The 7,889-nt window shown below is 36.2% G+C and overlaps 1 non-coding gene across 1 annotated transcript; it reads right to left on the bottom strand.

The window, feature by feature from the left end:
• Positions 1-7,356: 7,356 nt before the first annotated feature.
• LOC112738696 (small nucleolar RNA R71) lies at positions 7,357-7,464 on the bottom strand. Its single transcript, XR_003169641.1, has one exon. It is a non-coding gene; the product is annotated as a small nucleolar RNA R71 (small nucleolar RNA).
• Positions 7,465-7,889: the final 425 nt, after the last annotated feature.

The following is a 7,889-nucleotide window of genomic DNA, read 5'->3' as shown; positions in this document are numbered from 1 at the left end:
CATTTTGCATGTAGTTGCATTCATATAGATAGGTTGCATTTCATACTTTCTACCATTCCTCTTCACTCTTATAGTTCTCTTGAGCTTAGCATGAGGACATGCTAATGTTTAAGTGTGGGGAGATTTGATGCACCACTATTTCGTGGTACATCTTGTGCTTAATTAAGTGGATTTTATCCACTATTCTCACACTTATTCATGTAAATTGTATGTTTTACATTTTCCTTCCTGATTCTATGTTTTGATTGAAAACATGCTTCTTTGGTCTTAAATTTACTAATTTTAATCCTCTCTTATTACCATTCGATGCCTTGATATGTGTGTTAAGTGATTTTAGAGTTTATAGGACAGGAATGACTTAGAGGATGGAAAGAAAGCATGCAAAAGTTGAAGGAATACAAGAAACTGAAGGAATTGCTAAGTTGTCCAGTCTGACCTCCTGGTACTAAATCAACCATAACATGAGCTACATAAATCCAAATGAGGCAGTTTCAGTTGCGTTGGAAAGCTAACATTTGGTACTTCGAAATGATATATAACTTTCCATAGTTGTCACACTTTTAAGCGATGTGCACGCGTGCATCATGCGTAGGCGTGACTTCGCAAAAATTCAATCCACGCATACACGTGGACACAGAGCCGCATGCTGGACGTATCAGAAATCGCTGGGGGCGATTTCTGGGCTATTTTTGACCCAGTTTTAGGCCCAGAAAATACATATTAGAGGCTACAGAGTGGGGAAATGCATCCATTTATAGAGATAACATTCATTCACAAATTTAGGTTTTAGATGTAGTTTTCTAGAGAGAGAGGCTCTCTCCTCTCTCTAGGTTTTAAGATTTAGGATTTCTCTTAGTTTTAGGATTACTTCTTCTCAATTCCAGGGTCAATGTTTCTTTAATTTAATTTCTCTTCTACTTTTATTTATTCCAGTACTTTGGTTTATCTATTTCTCTTGTTAATTACTTATGTTGCCAAATTGGTTTATGAACTCCATGTTAGATTTGATTTATTTATTTAATACAATTTGTGGTATTTCAGATTTATGGTTGCTTTCTTCAATTTATGTGATTGATACTTTCAATATTTAGATTTCTCTCCTTTTGGCTTTGGTTGAGTAATTGGTGACACTTGAGTTATCAAACTCCTTTGTTGATCGATAATTGGAATTTGCTGGTTGATTTGGATCCCTCTAAAGTTAGTCTTTCCTTAGGAGTTGACTAGGACTTGAGGAATCAAATTGATTAGTCCACTTGACTTTCCTTTATTTTAGTAAGGGTTAACTAAGTGGGAGTAATGAACAATTCTCATCACAATTGATAAGGATAACTAGGATAGGATTTCAAGTTCTCATACTTTGCCAGAGCTTTATTAGTTATTACTTTAATTCTTACAATTTACTTTTCCTGTTCATTATTCAAAAATTCCAAAAAGATAATCTTCCATAACCAATAATAAATACACCTCCCTGCAATTCCTTGAGAGATGACCCGAGGCTTAATTACTTCGGTTATCAATTTTATTAGGAATTTGTTACTTGTGACAACCAAATTTTTGTACGAAAGGATTATTGTTAGTTTAGAAACTATACTTTCAATGAGACTTTATCTGTAAAATTCTTTACTAGCAGAAATCCACTTGTCAATGAGGAAATGTGATGATTGATGATGATAATAAGTGGTGATGATGACATTTGGTTGAATAATGATTGTATTTGGTTGAAACTCGTTGAATGTATTGTTGAGATTGTATGTATTGATGATGGGAATATAAAGGTTGTAATCTTGATAATGATTGTATTTGGAAAATAGGTGATTATAATCTTGAAAGCATTGGGGTTGTTTTGGTTATAATTGATTGTGTAAGGATTGAGGTTATGGAAATATTAAGGTTTTAATAATTTTTGGTAAAACTTAATTTTTGACCAACTTTAGCGGGCCATAACCTAGCTTCCGAACTCTCAAATTTTATAAAACTTATTGCAAATAAAAATTAGTTCCATGAAGTTTATGTCATTCAAAGAACGGGCTAAAAATAATTAACGAAAAAGTTATGCACGTTGAAAGTTTGGTGTGCAAAAGTAATTTTTGCAGAACTTAACAGCTTTTTACTATCTTTGCTGGGCATGCGTACGTGAACACATGTTCAATGTAGACCCTGGGCTTTGCCTAGACGTCCCGCGTACGTGGGCGTGTGCATGCGTACGCGAGTTTGTCAGAAATCACGTCCATGCATATGCATGGGATGGCATGCATACGCATGACCACCCTGTTTTGGAAAAATGGTATTTTTGAGTTTTAAACATACTCACTGGCTTTTCAAACCTCTTTTACACTTGTTTAAGATACGTTAGTGAGACTTTAAGCCTTAGAATGAGGATGACTCTGATAAATAAGTTGAGGAGATATTTGAAAGAATTTTGCGAAGTGTTAACTGAATTAATGAGGCGTTGGTAACGTTGAATGAGAGAAAATTGATGAGGATGATGGAAGTAATGATGATTTGTAATTAAATGAGATATATGTGACTGGGTAAGAGGCGATGGCGTTGTCCACTCGCTCCGGGTATAAGTTGAGACTCCAGGTAAAAGGCAAGGGTTGAGTTTTGTCACCGCTTGCTACGCGTCAATGATTGTCACGTGTGGGTTGATGAAGGGTGTGATGAGAAAGAACTCTGATATCATGAAGGGATGATAAATGAGTTTAGTCAAGGTATGATGAGAATGAGTATGATAAAGAGAGGTGAGGATGATTGATGATGAATATGTCTATGATTTCTCTCTGGTTGCATTGTGACAGGGCACATATTCCCTCTAATGGTGACAGGGCACATATTTCCTCTAATGGTGACATGGCACATATACCCTCTAATAGTGACAGGGCACGTATTTTCTCTAATGGTGACAGGACACGTATTCCCTCTAATGGTGACAAGGCACTCTCCCTCTAACGATCAGTTGATGTGCTGAGATGGTTGTGTGCAATAGAGAGACAATGTCTGGGTTAGCTACCGGACATGTCGGGTTTGGCTATATAACCGACAGATGAGACTCATCGGCTGTAGGACAGGCATACATCATGTGCATTTGTATGTTTTGCTTGAGTGTGCATTATTTTGGTTTGCTTAACTACTTAACTTTGCTTATCTGCTACTTGTTCTACTTGCTATAATTGCTATCTATGCTTGTGTTTTCCTTGTCTGAATTGTATATCTTTGTAACTGAGAGATCCCTCATGCTGGCGGAGGTGATGCTGAGGGTAACTCTACCAGTGTTTCAGAGGGTTCGAGACAGAAAGTGAAGTATTAGGATAAAGATAGATTTGGAACTTGAACACCTTAGATCACTTACCTAATTTATGGTTTATGATGGTTATCAATGGCTAAGAGAAAGGGTCTTGAATCTTGGCCTTCTTTTAACTTTACTTGTAACCTTGCGTTCTGTTGATGGAATACAGGAGAGATTTTAGTTTTGTCTCCTGGCGCGGTAGGAGCTAGAATAGTATTACTTGAAAGGAGTGTTGTGATGAAATGAAGCTTAGTGAATAATTCAGGATATACTTTGTATTTGTCTCTGATGAGCGGATAATTTATACGCTTTTTGGCTTTGTTTTTAGTATATTTTTAGTATATTTTAATTAGTTTTTATTATATTTTTATTAGTTTTTATTTAAAAATTATATTTCTAGACTTTACTATGAGTTTGTGTGTTTTTCTCTGATTTCAGGTATTTTCTGGCTGAAATTGAGGGACCTGAGCAAAAATCTGATTCAGAGGCTGAAAAAGGATTGCAGATGCTGTTGGATTCTGACCTCCCTGCACTCAAAGTGGATTTTCTGGAGCTACAAAAACCCAATTGGCGCGCTCTCAATTGCGTTAGAAAATATACATCCTGGGCTTTTCAGAAATATATAATAGTCCATACTTTGCCTGAGATTTGATGGCCCAAACAGGCATTCCAAGACAGCTCAAAAATTCTGGCGTTTAACTCCAAAACTGGCACAAAAGCTGGAGTTAAACGCCCAAACTGGCACAAAAGCTGGCGTTTAACTCCAAGAAAAGTCTCTGCACATGAATGCTTCAATGCTCAGCCCAAGCACACACCAAGTGGGCCCGGAAGAAGATTTCTGCATTAATTACTGATTTCTGTAAACCCTAGGTTACTAGTTCTCTATAAATAGGACCTTTTGCTATTGTATTTTCATACTTTTCATACACTTAATCACGTTTTGGGAGGCTGGCCTCACGGCCATGCCTAGACCTTGTTCTTATGTATTTTCAACGGTAGAGTTTCTACACACCATAGATTAAGGTGTGGAGCTCTACTGTTCTTCATGAATTAATGCAAAGTACTACTGTTTTTCTATTTAATTCACGCCTACTTCTTCTCTAAGATATACACTCATTCTTCAACTTGATAAATGTGATGATCCATGACACTCATCATCATTCTCACCTATGAACGCGTGCCTGACAACCACTTCCGTTCTACTTGCAATAGCTTGAATGTGTATCTCTTGGGTTTCTAATCTAAGATTGGAACCTTCGTGGTATAGACTAGAATTATTGGCAGCCATTCCTGAGATCCGGAATGTCTAAACCTTGTCTATGGTATTCTAAGTAGGATCTGGGAAGGGATGACTGTGACGAGCTTCAAACTCGCGATTGTTGGGCGTGTGACAGACGCAAAAGGATCAATGGATCCTATTCCAACATGATCGAGAACCGACAGATGATTAGCCGTGCGGTGACAGCGCATTTGGAACGTTTTCACTGAGAGGACAGGAAGTAGCCATTGACAACGGTGATGCCCAACATAAAGCTTGCCATGGAAATGAGTATGAATGATTGGAAGAAGGCAATAGGAAAGCAGAGGTTCAGGAGGAACAAAGCAGCTTCATACGCTTATCTGAAATTCCAACCAAAGAATTACATAAGTATCTCTATCTTTATTTTATGTTTTATTTATCTTTTAATTATCAATTCTCCATCACCATCTGAATTTCTCCGGACTGAGATTTACAAGGTGACCATAGCTCGCTTCAAGTCGACAGTCTCCGTGGGATCGACCCTTACTCACGTAAGGTATTACTTGGACGACCCAGTGCACTTGCTGGTTAGTTGTGCGGAATTGTGACAAAGTGTGATTCATATTTAAGAGCTCTAAGTCCTTTGGCGCCATTGTTGATGATCACAATTTTGTGCACCAAGTTTTTGGCGCCGTTGCCGGGGATTGTTCGAGTTTGGACAACTGACGGTTCATCTTATTGCTTAGATTATGTACTTTTCTTTTTATTTTTTAGAATTTTTAAGAATGAATTCTAGAGTTTCAAGGTGATGTTCTTATCATCACAAAAGCTGATTGATTCTCATCAATTTAACTGCTGAATGTAATGTCCTGCTAAAGCTTGGCCAACCATGTCTAATCTTTTTAGACTGAAATTTTAGACTAACATTGCATGATTCCTGGAATTCTTATTAAAAGTTTTGATTCTCTTTATTTTCTTTTCCATATAAGTTTCGAAAATCACAAAAAAAATTTATAAAATCATAAAAATAAAAAATATTTTATGTTTCTTGTTTGAGTCTAGTATCAATTTTTAAGTTTGGTGTCAATTGCATGACTTTCTTCTTCTTGCATTTTTCGAATTTATACATATTGTTCTTCATTGATATTCAAGTTGTTCTTGATGATTTCATTGCTCTGATCTTTAAATTCTCTTATTTTGTGTGTTTTGTTGTTTCTCATATGCATTCTCAATTTGTTAGTGTCTCTTATATGAAAATTTTTAAGTTTGGTGTCCTGCATGCATTGTTTGTTTGATTTGAGTTTCCTAAGATTAATTATAATTTGATTGTTTCTCATCATTAAAAATTCAAAAATATTTTCAAAATTGTGTCTTTTCAAGTCAATAATACAGAGAATTGAAGATTCAGAACATTCAGCAGAGGAATCAAACAGAAAAAGCTAGGCGTCCAAAATGCCCAGTGAAGAAGGAAAACTGGCGTCTAAACGCCAGCCAGGGTACCTGGCTGGGCGTTTAACGCCCAAAAAGGTAGCATTTTGGGCGTTAAACGCCAGAATGGATGCCATTCTGGGCGTTTAACGCCAGAAGGACACAAGAGGAAAGATTTTGTTTTTAATTCAAATTTTTTTTCAAATCTTCATAATTTTTCAAAATCAAATCTTTTTCAAATCACATCTTTTCAATCATATCTCTTCAAAATCAATTTCTTTCCATTTTTTTAATTTTCGAAAATCCTTGTTATAATTAAAGATTTACTTCAAAATTTTCAAGTTGTTACTTGTCTATTAAGAAAGGATCAAACTTTAAATTTTAGAATCATATCTTTTAATTTCTTGTTAGTCAAGTAATCAACTTTAATTTTAAAAAACTTTCTTTTTCTAAATTGATTTTCAATCATATCTTCTCAATCATATCTTTTCAATCACATCTTTTTCAAAATTAACTCTCAATCATATCTTTTTAATTTCTAATTTCAAACTCTTTTCAAAAATCACTTAATTTCTTTCCTAATCTTAATTTTCGAAAATCTCAATCAAATTTTCAAAATTTCTTTTAATTATTTCAAAATCTTTTACTTTAATTTTCGAAAATTCTTCCCTTTTCTCACATCCTTCTATTTAAAGGACTAACACTCCTCCTCAAGGTACAATTCGAACTCCCTCCTTCTTTATATGCTCAAATTCTCTTCCATCTATCTCCTCCTTCTATTCTTCTTTTCCTTTGACACCTCAAGGAATCTCTATACTGTGACATAGAGGATTCCCTACTTTCTTGTTCTCTTCTCTTTCATATGAGCAAGAACAAAGATAAAGGCATACTTGTTCAAGCTGATCCTGAACCTGAAAGGACCTTGAAGAGAAAGCTAAGAGAAGCTAAAGAACAATTCTCTTTAGAGGGCCTAACAGAGCTTTTCAAGGAAGAAGAAACCATGGCAGCTGAAAACAACAATGCCAACAATGCAAGGAAGGTGCTTGGTGACTTTACTACACCTACTCCCAACTTCTATGGGAGAAGCATCTCAATCCCTGCCATTGGAGCAAACAACTTTGAGCTTAAGCCTCAATTAGTTTCTCTAATGCAACAGAATTGCAAGTTTCATGGACTTCCATTGGAAGATCCTCATCAGTTTTTAGCTGAATTCTTGCAAATCTGTGACACTGTCAAGACCAATGGGGTTGACCCTGAAGTCTACAGACTCATGCTTTTTCCTTTTGCTGTAAGAGACAGAGCTAGGACATGGTTGGATTCACAACCTAAAGAAAGCCTGAACTCTTGGGAAAAGCTAGTTAATGCCTTCTTGGCAAAGTTTTTTCCACCTCAAAAATTGAGCAAGCTTAGAGTGGAAGTCCAAACCTTCAGACAGAAGGAAGGTGAATCCCTCTATGAAGCTTGGGAAAGATACAAGCAATTGATCAGAAGATGTCCTTCTGACATGCTTTCTGAATGGAGTATCATAGGTATATTCTATGATGGTCTATCTGAACTATCCAACATGTCATTGGATAGCTCTGCTGGAGGATCTCTTCATCTGAAGAAGACACCTGCAGAAGCTCAGGAACTCATTGAAATGGTTGCAAATAACCAATTTATGTACACTTTTGAAAGGAATCCTGTGAATAATGGAACAACTCAGAAGAAAGGAGTTCTTGAGATTGATACTCTGAATGACATATTGGCTCAGAATAAAATATTGACCCAACAAGTCAATATGATTTCTCAGAGTCTGTCTGGAATGCAAGCAGCAACATGCAGTACTAAGGAAGTTTCCTCTGAAGAAGAAGCTTATGATCCTGAGAACCCAACAATGGAAGAGGTGAATTACATGGGAGAACCCTATGGAAACACCTATAACCCTTCATGGAG

The sequence above is a fragment of the Arachis hypogaea genome, chromosome 13 (genome assembly GCF_003086295.3).
Source record: "Arachis hypogaea cultivar Tifrunner chromosome 13, arahy.Tifrunner.gnm2.J5K5, whole genome shotgun sequence".
In the NCBI taxonomy this organism is placed as follows: Eukaryota; Viridiplantae; Streptophyta; class Magnoliopsida; order Fabales; family Fabaceae; genus Arachis; species Arachis hypogaea.
The sequence above is the reverse complement of the archived record's forward strand: the minus strand, read 5'-3'. Positions and strand labels throughout refer to the sequence as shown.